We start from the raw sequence: 14,336 nt of genomic DNA, 5'->3' as shown, positions 1-14,336 counted from the left end.
CATTTTAAGCAATAATTTGTACTTTATTGGATGTTTCTTCATGTGTATTGTATTTGTTGTTAATATATTTAAAATGTACAAGGATGAGACTATGTGCATTCATTGTAGCTCTACAACTTGTGGTCAATCATTCATTTCTAGAGTCACAATTATCTCTTCAATGCTCTTCAACAATTCTTAATAGTCAGCTCTATGCTGCTGTTAGAGATGACATGTTTAGCCTCAGATCATTTTCATTCTCTTCTAGTAACTACCTGCCTTCTCTTCCAAGTTTGACATTAGATTATTCAAATATGTTTGGGGTAAATAGTGTTTTTTAAATTATTTTTTCTTTCACTATGGAACTTGGTAAAGCTAATTAGCAAATTATCTTCCAAGGCTTAATCTATTTTATTTCATGTTGCACTGCCTTCCATGTCCCTAAAAGTTTTATTTCTTTTTTCTTTCTTAGCAAAAGCTTAACACTATCTTGAAGTATTTGTTCTCTTCCCCGATCTCTACTGTGTTTAGCCTTTTATTAATATTATTAATATTTTGGTATTTTTACCCTAATACCCAATTGCTCCATATTTTAAAGGTATTGGGATTGATTTTCTTGTGCTCTGATCCACCACTCTGGCAGGACAGATTTTCTCTCTGAGTTTGGTTTTAATTTTTTATTTTACTTTCCTTCTTACTTTTCTCACCAACCTTGCCTTACATGATAAAGTTTTCTATTCCCTTTTTTGGTCCACATTTGTTTTTTTATAAGGCTTTACTAACTTCCAAATATATTGTTAACCCACTGTGTTTGTTTTTGTTTATATTTACAACTCCTGATATAAGAAAAAAATAAACCTGAACTTCAAGTTTTTCCGAACAACTACTAACAGACCACTGCACTTAAACTCACTGTGGTGGATGCATTTGATACTTGGTCAACTTCATTGTGGTGGTTTAAATAGATATGGTCCCAATGGACTCATTTGAATGCTTGGTCACAGGGACTGGCACTATTGTAGCTTTATTGGAGGAAGTGTGTCATCGTGGAGGCAGGCTTTGTGGTGTTATAAGACCATGCCTAACCAGTGCAACACAGACTACTTCTGCTGCCTGTGGATCAAGATAGAGAACCCTCAGCTACTTCCCAGCCCTTGTCTGTCTACATGTCAATATGAAGATAATGAACTCATCCCCGGAACTGTAAGCCAGCCCTAATCAAATGTTTTCTTTGATAAGAACTGCCATGGTCATTGAGACTCTTCACAGCAATAAAAACTATTAACATAATCATCAACCACTTCAAGCCCTATAAATTTAAAGATGAAACCTGTTTTCATTTAGAGGAAACTTCTGCATTATATTTGAGCATGTTTAGTGTACTGGTTTGTGGCCCCAATTGTTTCTTTGCCTTTGTTTCTTATTTCTGGAAGCTTCTTCTGCTAGATGAAGAAAGGGGATGGGTGGATATTTTCACTCTGTGTATAGGTTGGATTCACTATCAAGACAAAGCAAGAGGAAATGGAGCTAATGGCTGAAAATCCACGAGTTTATACCAATAAATGTATCTTCATTGAATTTGAAGCTGCTTGAAATGTCTTATTTCATGCAGGTAGTTCTTGGCCATCTTTTGTTTGAGGTAAAAATGTAAGACCTCAGCACACTTTTTGTTTTTATGTGGAATTTGTTTAGAACTTAGGAGAAGCTGCGTCAGGCTATCTACCACATACCAATGCAAACTAGACTACAAATACTGTGTGTGTGTGTGTGTTTACCTTAAATTCAATAAAAATAAAAGTTTCCATTAAAATATTAAGCAAAATAAATCTACAAGTTCATACAAAAAAACAGCAAATTCCCCTCACAAATCATGGAAGTGTATTTTAACAATTTTGTGTACTACTTGATTAGATATCCGTTTTACTGAAATAGGCTTTTCAGGGTAATGAATAAGCATATCATCGCTGTTTCATCTTCCCTATAATCTTTTATGAGAATGAATAGAGGCTTGACAGAAGTATGCCATGGTTGAAGGAATAAATTGACTTTTTCTTGCAATATTGTTACTAATTAATTCTACAAGGAATCCTGCTTTGCTTTGCTCTTTTAGCATAATGGAATAATAGTGCGTAGCACAGACTACTCTATTTGTATTTTGTTTGAAATTCTCTTATAAATTATATTGTAATTTACTTGGTTAACACTATTTGGAATTGCTGTTCTTTAAAAAGCCAAATCAAGTTAATTTGGCTCAAGCTTATGTAATGCACCTACTTTCAAAACACAACTCAACTCTGAAATCTATAACACCTTTACCAAGATCTGTGAATACATCTAACTTTAAAATATTGAATACTTATTCAGAGTTTCAAAAATTAAAATCCAAGCCAGAAAAGCAAAACAAAATACAGTTTTCCAAAATAAAGAGACAGAAGTATTAATTTACCTACAATAACTAACTTTATTGACTTCAAACTAATTTGCAAGTTAGTACAATTTTAAGTAGAGCAATTTAACTTTGCCAGGTGAAAAGAAGACAAGTGCATTAAAGACATCTGATTTTGAGAATCAAGTAGAATGCTTAATAAAGTTGTGAACACAGAGCTTGTAACATTGCTGAAATATTTAATCTGAGCATGTAGAGGAAGAGCTAATTTGGAATATTATACTTGCAGAAAATGCAAAAGAGCTAATTTTATTCAAACACCTGTTTAATAGAAATGACAGATTTATAGAAGAATACTGAAACAGGTATCTTTCTAATAATTTATTATTTCATTTTAATATTATTTGGTGTTTTTCATAGTCAGGGCTCCTACTCTTTTTATAAAACATCATGACAAAAAACTAACTGGAGAGGAAAGGGTTTATTTCTGCATCTATGTCCTGATCATTGAACATCTTATTTTTAAATAATGAAAATGGGTTTATTTTGTCTCTAAATAATCCCACACCAAAACATTTTGCTGAAAATGAAATGATTTTTAATCTCCAGACAGCAGATCTCTAAATGGCACGGAGAGGATTGGAATGGATGTAGTTCAGCGTGCTTGGCGTGGGTGAGGTCCTGGTTCAATCCTCATCTGTTTCCTGCTTCCTTACTGAAAATATATTCAGGATATATTGAAAGTTTTATATTTAAATACATTTAAATGTGGACCTTACAGATATTTTAAGGCTCAGGCAATCCAGAACACAATGTAGAGACACAAATATGTGGTGACTGCTGGATATTCTAAAGGGACAAAGAGCTTTCAAATGTGAAAAGCAATTAGCCCTTCTATAATTTAACTCTAAGATCTATTCTCCTTTATATACTTCAATGTTGTTGTCAGTTTCACACACTTTTACTTTATAAAGAGTTCCTCTAGGAAGAAGTTTCTGGAGGTATCCCAGATATAGACAGCTACATTTTCTGTCGTACTTACAACATCTGCAAAGTACGGCACATCCAAGCCCAGGTTCTTGTGATCAAGGGGCTTCATGATGGCTCCTCCATGTGTTCTTTGGTCCATCAAATTCATAACCAATCCTGTAAAAGAATCAATCTTTATAGTTGTGCTCATGGTCATTGGGATTGTTGCATTTCCCAAACACTTTCAAGTTCTCTTCATTGCTCAGAGACGGCCTGTGCAGCTGGTGGCTTGCACTGAAGGACATGAAGCATGACAGTTGTGTGTGGTGTGCCTGATCAAAGCACATCTTGAAGAGAACTCAAGAAAGAAACTTAAGTGAAGACCCTGGAACAAGAAACAAAGCATTGGAGAATGCTTCTTATTGTCTTGCTTTCCATGGCTTATAAGGATTTTTTGTGTTATGCCATCCAGCATCGTGGGCTCCAGGGTAGCACTACCCACAGAGAATTGAACCTACATCCATTAGTCTTTAATCAAGGCAATTTTCGACAGATTAAGCTACAGGTCAGTCTTACCGAGGAACTTCTCACTGAAGATTCCATTTTATCAGATATATCTAGCTTTGTTTAAAATTGACAACAAGCAACCAGAAAAATTGACCCCAGGTCAACTTGACAAACCTTTTACTGCTCAATTGTAACCTTTCTTCTCTTGTTCATTTCCAAGATCTCATATTAATATAAATATCACAATATAAAATATCTCAACTTTTAAAAATTCTCCAATATTTAAAAATTCAAGCAGTTTAAAAGTTTAATCTCTTTTTTAAAAAATCCAACTCTCATCCATATCCCAAGTTTGTGTGAACTGTGTAAATTTTCTCTCAAATATCCAATTTCTCCCCCAAAACTCCAAAACGTTATAAAATTCCAGTTGCTCTAAAAGGCAAAAGTCTCTCAGCTAGGGATTCCTGCAGGTCAAAAATAAGTTTCATATAATCTTATCAAGGGGGAAGAAGAAGGATATAGTCACAATCAAATTAAAACAAATCTAAAATTCAACAGTGTATGGAGTTCAATGCCTTTTGTTTAGATACTCATGGTTCCTCTATGACAAAGTACTTGGCCCATTTCTCTAGCTCTGACCTTTGCAGCACAGTTGCTCCAGTTGGGGAGGAGTTATTTATCAAATAAGTTAAGTGATAAAAAAGAGAGTTTCACATTCTAATATTATTTTTGTACTCTTCCTAGATAAATCACTTTATTTCTTTTTCCTATACAACCCTTTGTCAGACTACATATCTCTGATTATTGTCAACTAACCCATCACCAGACTGTGTGGCCAGGAGGACTTAATAGCCATATTCTTTATCAAATTTTGCTTTATAATTTTATGGTTTTGACAAAATAATTTTATTTTAAAGTGTAACTGATCTAATTACTTTGGCTCCTCTAATAATAATTTAAATATTTAAATATTTATGACCTACAAGAGACATGGCAAGTAAAAGCTATGCTCATAATTGGTGTCATGAACATATTCATTAAAACATTTTGTGGGTTTTCCTAGCTTTTTTACTCTCACATTCCTGAATATCTTTAAAGCCAATTAAAATATTTAAGATTCTCCTGGGATTTATATGCATTCCAATAGACCTAAATCATTCAGAAAATAGATGCTTAGGTCTTTGCCTATGCTTTAGGTATGTCTTTCTGAAAATTCGAAGTCCTAAGTACTGGTTTCCACCTTTTTATTAAGTTTGACACCTGTTATTTGCTGTTCTATCTCTCTCTTTCTTTTGACTTAATTCATCTCAAGTCTGTCTTTGCTATATTAAAATAAGTCCTTTAATTTTACTGTATTTTGAAACTTGAACATGTGAAAAACAATTTGTCCCACAGAAATAAAAATTATCAAATGAAAGATTTTGAAATGAGGAGACTATCCTACATGTCCCCATGAAATTTTAGTGTCACTATTTTTTTAACAAGACAGAATCACAAAAGGAAATAATATATATAGTACTTCTCAGAAAAATATTTCTATAGAGAAAATTTAAAATTTTTGTTCACATAGTAGTAGGAAATCTAAATCAATATATTTAAAGGAATGCTTGACTAATAAACAATTGTTTCTACTTCTTTATAATAACAAGAAATATTCAAATTTGAAAAAAGAATTAAAGTGACTTTCAATCAATGACAGAATATTCATATTCTATATTTACTGTGGGTTTTTCAAATTTTGTGAAGCAACCGCCATGGAAGCAGGCAAAGATCCACTTCAGGGACATTGACAGATCAGGATTGAGTCAGTGACCTAGGTCAGAGCAGATCTGAGAAAGGGAACTCCACACTAAGAAGAACAATGGAGCAACCTTTGAGTGAGTGAGTCAGATCCAGAGACTGCTGAGGGTATGGACATGATTCTGGGACCTTGAAGGGAGTATGAAGGGATTAGAACTAAGCCAGGAACCCTGTGGGTCTGGGTCTGAGTCTAGGACTTTGGAGGAACTAGGTCTGAGCCAGGTCCCCTGCAGATCTGGGCTTGAGTCTGGGACCTCAGAAAGAGTAGTCTTGAGACAGAAACTCTGTGGGTCCTTGAGTTGGTCTGGTACATCAAAGGGAAAAGCAGGAATCAGAAACCTCTGTAGGACCTGAACTGAACTTGAGCCTAGGACCTCTGAGGGAATAAGCCTGAGCCAGATCCTCTGCAAGACTGGGCACACCTGAGCCTGTGAACTCTGAGGGAGTAAACCCAAGTCAGAAACTTTTGCCAGACCAGCTCCAAGCTAGGGACCTCTGCAGGAGTGGTTTCAGGCCAGGATTTACAGAAATAGGTCAAAGCTGACAAACCTAGACCAAAGCAGGCCTGAGACTGCAAACTCCAAGGGAGTGGAGCCAAGCCCGGGAGTGCTGAGCTACCACCAGTGACCAAAGAGGTAGCTAAAACCATGACACTAACTGTACCATGAGAAACAACCACCTGAGCCTTGGATTCACTGGCACCTAGAAGATTAATCAACAGAATTACCAAAAGCCCAAACACACCTATTAGAGGAAAAGATGAGACCACATACAACACTACAAAGAGTAACTTGACACCAATAACACCTAAAGAGCCTACAACAGCAAGACTTGAACAACCAAATATAGATGAAGCAAAAGAAAATGACCTAAAACATAATTTCAGGAGAATGTTTGAAATTCTTAAAGAGGAAATGAGAAATTACCTCATGGAAATGGAGGAAAAGACAAACAAAAAATTGTGAGACATCAGCAAATCCCTTAAAGCAAGCAAAATAAAAATAAATCAAACATGTGAAAGAAACTTTTCAAGACTTGAGAAGTGAAATAGAGACTATAAAGGAAACACAAGCCAAGGGAATTATAGTAACAGAAATCATGAGAAAATGATCGGGAACCACAAATGCAAGCATGAATAGCAGAATACAAGAGATAGAAGAAAGAATCTCAAGCGCTGAAGATACAATAGAGGAAACAGACTCGTCAGTCAAAGAAAACACTAAATCTAAAAAAACCTGAACCCAAAATATGTAGGAAATATGGGAAAACATGAGAAGGCCAAACCTAAGATTAAGGTATAGAAGAAGGAGAAAAAGTTCAACTCAAAAGCACAGAAAATATATTTAACAGAATCATAGAAGAAAACTTTCCCAACCTAAAGAAAGACATGCTTACAAAGATACAAGAAACTTACAAAACACCAAATAAACTGGATCCAAAAAAAGTGCCCTTGCCACATAATAGTCAAAACACTAAACATACAGAATAAAGAAAAATATTAAGAGCTGCAAAGGGAAATGGCCAAGTAACATATAAAGGCAGAGTTATCAGAATTACACCTGACTTCTCTTCGGAGAAAATGAAAGCCAGAAGGTTATGGTCAAGCATTATGCAGACATTAAGAGACCATGGATGCCAGCCCAGACTACTATACCCAGCAAAAATTTACTCACCATAGAAAGAGAAAACAAGATATTCCATGGCAATACCAGATTTAACCAATACCTAGCAACAAACACAGCCCTACATAAATACTAGAAGGAAAACTCCAAACCAAGAAAGTTGGCTACATCAACAAAAAGATAGACAATTGATGGTCTCATAGCAGCAAATCCCAAAGAAAGAGAAAACACAGAAATTAACATAACCAACACTGACAACTAAATTAACAGGATATAGCAATCAGTGGTCATTAATGTCCCTTAATATAAATGGTCTCAACTCACCTATAAAAAGGCACAGGCTAACAGACTGGATATGAAAACAGAATTCATCCTTCTTCTGCATACCTGAGAAACACCTCAACCTCAAAGACAGGCATCATCTCAGAGTAAAAGGTTGGGAAAAATATACCAATCAAATGGACCTAAGAAACAAGTGGGTAGCTCTCCTAATATCTAACAAAATAGACTTCAAACTAAAATCAATCTAAAGAGACAAAGAAGGACATTTCATATTAGTCACAGAAAAAAATCCAACAAGAGGAAACATCAATACTGAACATCTATGCCCCAAATACAAGGGGACCCTAATATGTAAAAGAAAGACTTCTAACACTTAAATCATATATTAAACCCCACATACTAATTGTTGGAGACTTCAACACTCCACTCTCACAACTGCACAGGTCAGTCAGGCAAAAAATGAACAGAGTAATAAGGGAATTAACAGATGTTTTGACACAAATGAACTTAACAGACATCTATAGAACATTGCATACAAACAAAACAGAATATACTTTCTTCTCAGCACCTCATGGAACCTTCTCAAAGATTGACCACATACTCGGTAACAAAACAAACCTCAACAAATACAAAAATTGGAACAACCCCATGCATCTTATCAGATCACCATGGTTTAAAACTAGAAGTCAATAGCAATACTAATTTCAGAAAGTCCACAAACACATGGAAATTATACAGTACTCACCTGAATCATCAATGAGACAAGGAAGAAATAAAGAGAAATTAAAGACTTCCTAAAATTCAACGAAAATAACCACACAACATACCCAGATTTATGGAACACAATGAAGCAGTACTAAGAGGAAAGTTCATAGCACTAAATGTCTACATATAAAGTTGGAAAATCCCACAGTAGTGAATTAACAGAAGATTTGAAAACTATAGAACAAAGAAAGCAAACTCACCCAAGAGAACTAGACATCAGAAAATAATCAAATTGAGAGCTGAAATCAACAAAATAGAAACAAACACACAAACAACAATACAAAGAATCAATACAATACAAAGATAAAAGTTGACAAACTTTTATCCAAACTAACAAAAGACAGAGAGAGAATATCAGAATTAACAACAGAAATGGAGGAAATACAGAATATCATCAGGTAATATTTCGGAAACCTGTGTTCCACAAAATTGGAAAACTTAAAGGAAATGGACAACTTTCTGAATAAATATCACTTATCCAAATTAAATCAAGACCAGATAATCAAAGTAAACAGACCTATAACTGCTGAAGAAAAAGAAAAAAGTCATCAGAAGTCACCCAACCAAAAACAGCCCAGGACCAGATGGTTTCAGCTCAGAATTCTACAAGATTTTCAAAGAAGAACTAATACCAATATTCCTCAAAATATTACACACAATAGAAACAAGGAGCATTGCCAAATTTTTTATGAGGCTACAATTACTCTGATCGCCAAACCACAGAAAGACGTTACTATAAAGGAGAATTACAGACCAATTTCACTCATGAACATTGATGTAAAAATACTCAATAAAATACTGACAAATCAAATCCAAGAACACATTAGAATCATAATCCAAAATGATCAAATCAACTTCATCTCAGAGATACAGGGATGGTTCAACATATCTGTCATCATAACATACCATATAAACAAACTGAAAAATAAAAGCTGTATGATCATCTCATTAGATGCCAAAAAAGCTTTCAACAAAATACAACATCCCCTCATTATAAAGGTCTTGGAGAGAGCAGGGGTACAAGGAACATACCTAAACATATTAAAGGCAATATACAACAAGCCAACAGCTAACATAAAACTAAATGGAGAGAAACTCCCAGCGATGCCACGAAATCATGGAAAAGACAAAGTTTTCCATTCTCTCAATATCTATTTAATACAGTTCTTGAGGTCTTAGCTATAGAAATAAGACACTAATAGTATATCAAGGGCTTACAAATCAGAATAGAAGAATTCAAACTCTTACTATTTGCTGATGATATGAAAGTTTACATTTGCGACCCCAAAAATTCTACCAAGGAACTTCTCCAACTTCTACAACTCATAAACACTTTCATTAATGTAGCAGAATACAAGATTAACTCAAAAATTCAGTAGTTCTCCTGTACTAAGATGATTAAAAAGGCTGAAAAAGAAATCAGAGAAACATCACTCTTCACAATAGCCACAAATAGTATAAAATATCTCAGAGTAACTCAAACCAAAAAGTGGAAGACTTGTATGACAATGACTTTAAAACTTTGAAGAAAGAAATTGAAGAAGACACCAGAAAGTGGAAAGATTTCCCATGCTCTTGGATAGGTAGAATTAACATAGTAAAAATGGCAATCTTATCAAAAGCAATCTACAGATTCAATGCAATGCCCATCAAAATCCCAGCAAAATTCTTCACAGACCTGGAAGAAGGGTCCTCAACTTCATATGGAAAAGCAAAAAAACCCAGGATATCCAAAAAAATCCTGTACAGTAAAAGAACTTCTGGAAGCATCACAATCCCTGGCTTCAAACTCTACAGAGCTACAGTACTAAAAACAGCCTGGTATTGGCATAAGAATAGACAGGAGGAGCAATGGAACCAAATCGAGGACCTGGATATTAATTTACACTTTTGAACACCTGATTTTTGACAGAGAAGCAAAAAATATCATATGGAAAAAAGAAAGCATATTTAACAAATGGTGTTTGCATAGCTGGATATCAATATGTAGAGGAATAACAATAGACCCATATCTATCACCATGCACATTTAATCCCAGTGCCTGGGAGACAGAGACAGACAGATCTCTGTGAGTTCAAGGTCTGGTAGCACATACCTTTAATCCCAGCACTTGGGAGACAGAGACAGACAGATCTCTGAGTTCAAGGACATCCTAGTCTACAGAGGGAGTTCCAGGATAAAGATACGCAGAGAGCCTATCTCAAAAAGCCAAAAGTTAAAAGTAAAAATAAAAGAAATAGAGATTAAAATATAGCCACATAAAGATGGAAAACACAAAGAATCTTGTGTATTATGCTCTCTTTTAATTGTTTGGATGCTTAGGAAAGAGCAAGAGTTGCTAAAAGATATTTGTTTATAAATGCTGCTAAATTAATCCAAGATAGGTATTTTGAAAATACCTTGACTTCATAATTTAGTCAAAAGGTATGCTACTTTGGAGAAGAGATTAGACTTTTGTTACCACAGCAAATGAGATACTGTGGATTCATTCTGAGTTAAGAAAAATCAGGTTTGATCAAGGAAGACCACCTGAGAAATCTCCGGTTGGAACAGATGGCCCAGATATCTGAGTTCTACATTCAGAACAGATTTAAGATGATGCCTGAGATGATCAAGATTCTAGTCCCCATAAGATTATCAGCACTCCCAACCAGCCAGAAGTAGCCTAGAATACTATGCCCACATTCCCCCAAAATGGACTATGGGTATTTTCCTTTGTTTAAAGAAAAAAGAGGGACAAGTGGTGTGGGAGAATTGTCTGTATTTTGTCAATCATATTTTAAATAAACGCTGATTGGCCATTAGCCAGGCAGGATGTATAGATGGGAAAACATGACAGGAAGTAGAGGTGGGGAAACAAGAACAGGAGTATTCTGGGAAGAGGGAAGCTCTTTAGGCAGTCCTGCTGAGATCATGGAAATAGGAAGATGTGACCGGCCGCTCAGAGAAAGCCTAACATAGATAAGAATAATGGGTTAATATAAGTTACAAGAGCTAATAAGAAGTATGAGCTAATGGGTCAATCAGTTTATATCTAATGTAGACTCTCTGTGTGATTTTCTTTGGGGCTGTGGGAACTGGGCACGACAGAAACCCTGACAAGCAAGCCCTCATGCTACATGATGGTACCATAATCATCTATAAGCTATACTATAAGTAATATGTAGAATTGTATACAAATAAACATCCTCTAAATATTGATACATTTAACAATTAACACTCTAATTCTTTACAATGAAATTTAAAATATTACTTAAAGAAGTAAAGATGACTAAATAGTAGAGAAATTTATGCACTGGTGCAAGTCTTAATAGTGTTATAGTGCTGCCTTTTTCCAACATACATAGACCAAATATGGTCTAAGTTAAAACCCCAATAGACTTTCAAAGGTGGTACCATGTTACACTTACCTTACAATATATACAAAAAGTCAATAAACAAAAGAAGTACAAATTAATTTAAATGTAATAATAAATTTTGAGACCATAGGCTATCTTCTATATCACATTTATTAAATAGATAGCTCCATTAATTGATATAGCATCTCATTGACATGAGGATAAAAAAGATTTAGGAATAAGAGATTCTAGGTAGAGAAGTATGTCCAATTGTTTTCACACTTATCAAATAAGATTAGCAGAGAAAGCATATTCTTCCCTCCCAATAGTCTAGAACAGCTGGCTTATACTATATGAAATATAAACTTCAAACCCCACTGACCTAAGTATATTCTAGAACCAGATGTATGAAAAGTATAAATGAAAGACACATTATACAAAGTCTTTAATGTGAACATTCTGTTATTTTAAGTATTCCCCTTCAAAATAGTCAAACATTATAAACATAGCTTAAAAGGCCATAGATATATAAATCATTAAATGATCTGATGTGCGCAGAAGTATTGATAGCACAGGAAATAGATTCTTCTTCAAGTATAGTGAGGACTTAATTGCATGCTGACAACTAACAAGGGGAATGCACATAAATGAAAACATGAACTCAATATTTTATAGTACTAATAAATAAGATTATAAAATATTTAAGAGAAGAAATACAAATCATTTCAATTATTTATTTAGATATATTCAGGAAAAAGAGTTGGCTATCAAAAAATTGCTTCTTATAGTAATAAAAACACAGAACAGAATATGGGTAACATTTGAGGAAGGAAAACACAAAATCAAAAAAATTGTTTGATATATTTCCATAGTTATTACAAATTCATTAGAAGATCATGTCTTGCCCAACTATCTGGACCTGAGACAGTGAACTCATTTAGTTCTTTCAGAGCATGTGTACATTACAATTTTAAGAAGCTCATACTTAATAATAGAAAACTCCAGGTAATTGAAAAAATACTTGGGAATAATTCCTCTTTGTTCATGAGAAAGACATTCATTTCCAGGATTCCCTAGTCATATAGCTATTCAAGATTGCTATGGAAATTGTTCATTAGAAGAAACACATTAAGCAAATTTTATTGAAAGTGTAAGGAAGGCAATACAGCAGCATATGTCAAATAGAAATATAACCCAGCCTTCAGATACCACAAGGCAAATGATAGAACAGAAAATAAGAACAGCACATAAGCTTGCCACATTGAAGGATAATGTCTAAGAAAATTGTAAAATTGAATAAATATATCAACCAGAGGTTCAGGAAGTATTGCCAAGCTAAAGAAAGACAAATACATAGAAATCTAGATTAAGCAGTACCCAGCAGATGACAACACCATATCTTCAAATTGATAGAATAATGCAGTCATCAATCTACTTTCCATAAACAGTGAAAATAGCCTTCAACAGTAAGGTGAAATGAAGACATTTCATTCAAGTAATATTTGTCAACAGTGACATACAAAGTAAAATAGAAGAAGACATACTTCAGCAAAACTAAAATGTTAATGTATACAAAAAAGAACAATATATGGCTAAATCTAAATGAGCATTCACTTGAAAAATACACTTATATCTTAATGTGGTTAAATACATATATACACACATACACACATATATGAATATATATATATATACATACATACATACATACATACACACACACACACAAACACAAACACATACCCAAACTATGTGTCATAGAAGCAAACTGTGGGAAGAGAAGTACTTTTGTGCTTCAATGATAACTATATTATAACTACCAATGTGTGAAATAAGCATACAGGTGATGTTTTGGGGACCACTTTGCCTATGCTCTTCTAGGCAAGAAGGAGACTTCCTTGTTGATAAAAGTACCTAACTATGTTAGTACATATGATATTCTTTACATTAAATAGCATGAGTGCTAGCTAGTTTTTTGTCAGCTTGACATAAACTAGAGTTATTAGAGTGGAAGATCCTCAATTAAGAAAATATCTCCATAAATTTGGGGTTTAAATTAGTCTGTAGGGCATTTTCTCAATTAGTGATAGATGTGTGCAGTTCTAGCTCATTTTGTTTGGTGACACCCCTGAATTATTGGTTCTGAATGGTATAGAAAGCAGCCTCGGCAAGAAATGGGGAGCAAGCCAGTAAGCACTCCCTTCCATTGCCTCTGCATCACCTCCTGCTTCCAGATTCCTGTCCTGTTTGAGTTCCTGTCCAGACTTTCCTTCAATGGTGTATAAGTGTAAGCCAAGTGAACCCTATCCTCCTCAGCTTGCTTTTGTCCGTAATATTTAACATAGGAAACAGGAACTTACTACAGCAGCATATTTAGATTTTCTTAACTTTTTTTCAGATTCAGTTTTTGTGTTTTTGAATTGTGCAAGTCATTTTTAAAAGTCAAGGAAGATTCTGAAGAGCAGACTCAATGGCTAAAATATCCCTCACAAGAAGAAACATTAGGTTTCAGTTTCCCATAGGCCACACACATATTAGGTGTGTGTGAGGCCCTCCTTTAATGCCAGTGTACAGAAGATAGAAGCAGAGGATCATCAGAAAAGTCAGGGGTATACCAACTGAATCAGTGAACTCTGAGTTCTACTGGCAGGCAAAGACTTAAAGAATAAGGTGGCAAACATTCTAGAA

At 34.6% G+C, this 14,336-nt stretch overlaps 1 pseudogene; it reads right to left on the bottom strand.

Moving 5' to 3' along the window:
- Positions 1-3,279: 3,279 nt before the first annotated feature.
- On the bottom strand, positions 3,280-3,551 carry LOC125394586 (6-pyruvoyl tetrahydrobiopterin synthase pseudogene; annotated as a pseudogene).
- Positions 3,552-14,336: the final 10,785 nt, after the last annotated feature.

The sequence above is a fragment of the Myodes glareolus genome, chromosome 1 (assembly GCF_982192425.1).
Source record: "Myodes glareolus chromosome 1, mMyoGla1.1, whole genome shotgun sequence".
Taxonomy (NCBI): domain Eukaryota; kingdom Metazoa; phylum Chordata; class Mammalia; order Rodentia; family Cricetidae; genus Myodes; species Myodes glareolus.
This window is presented reverse-complemented; position numbering and strand designations above follow the sequence as displayed.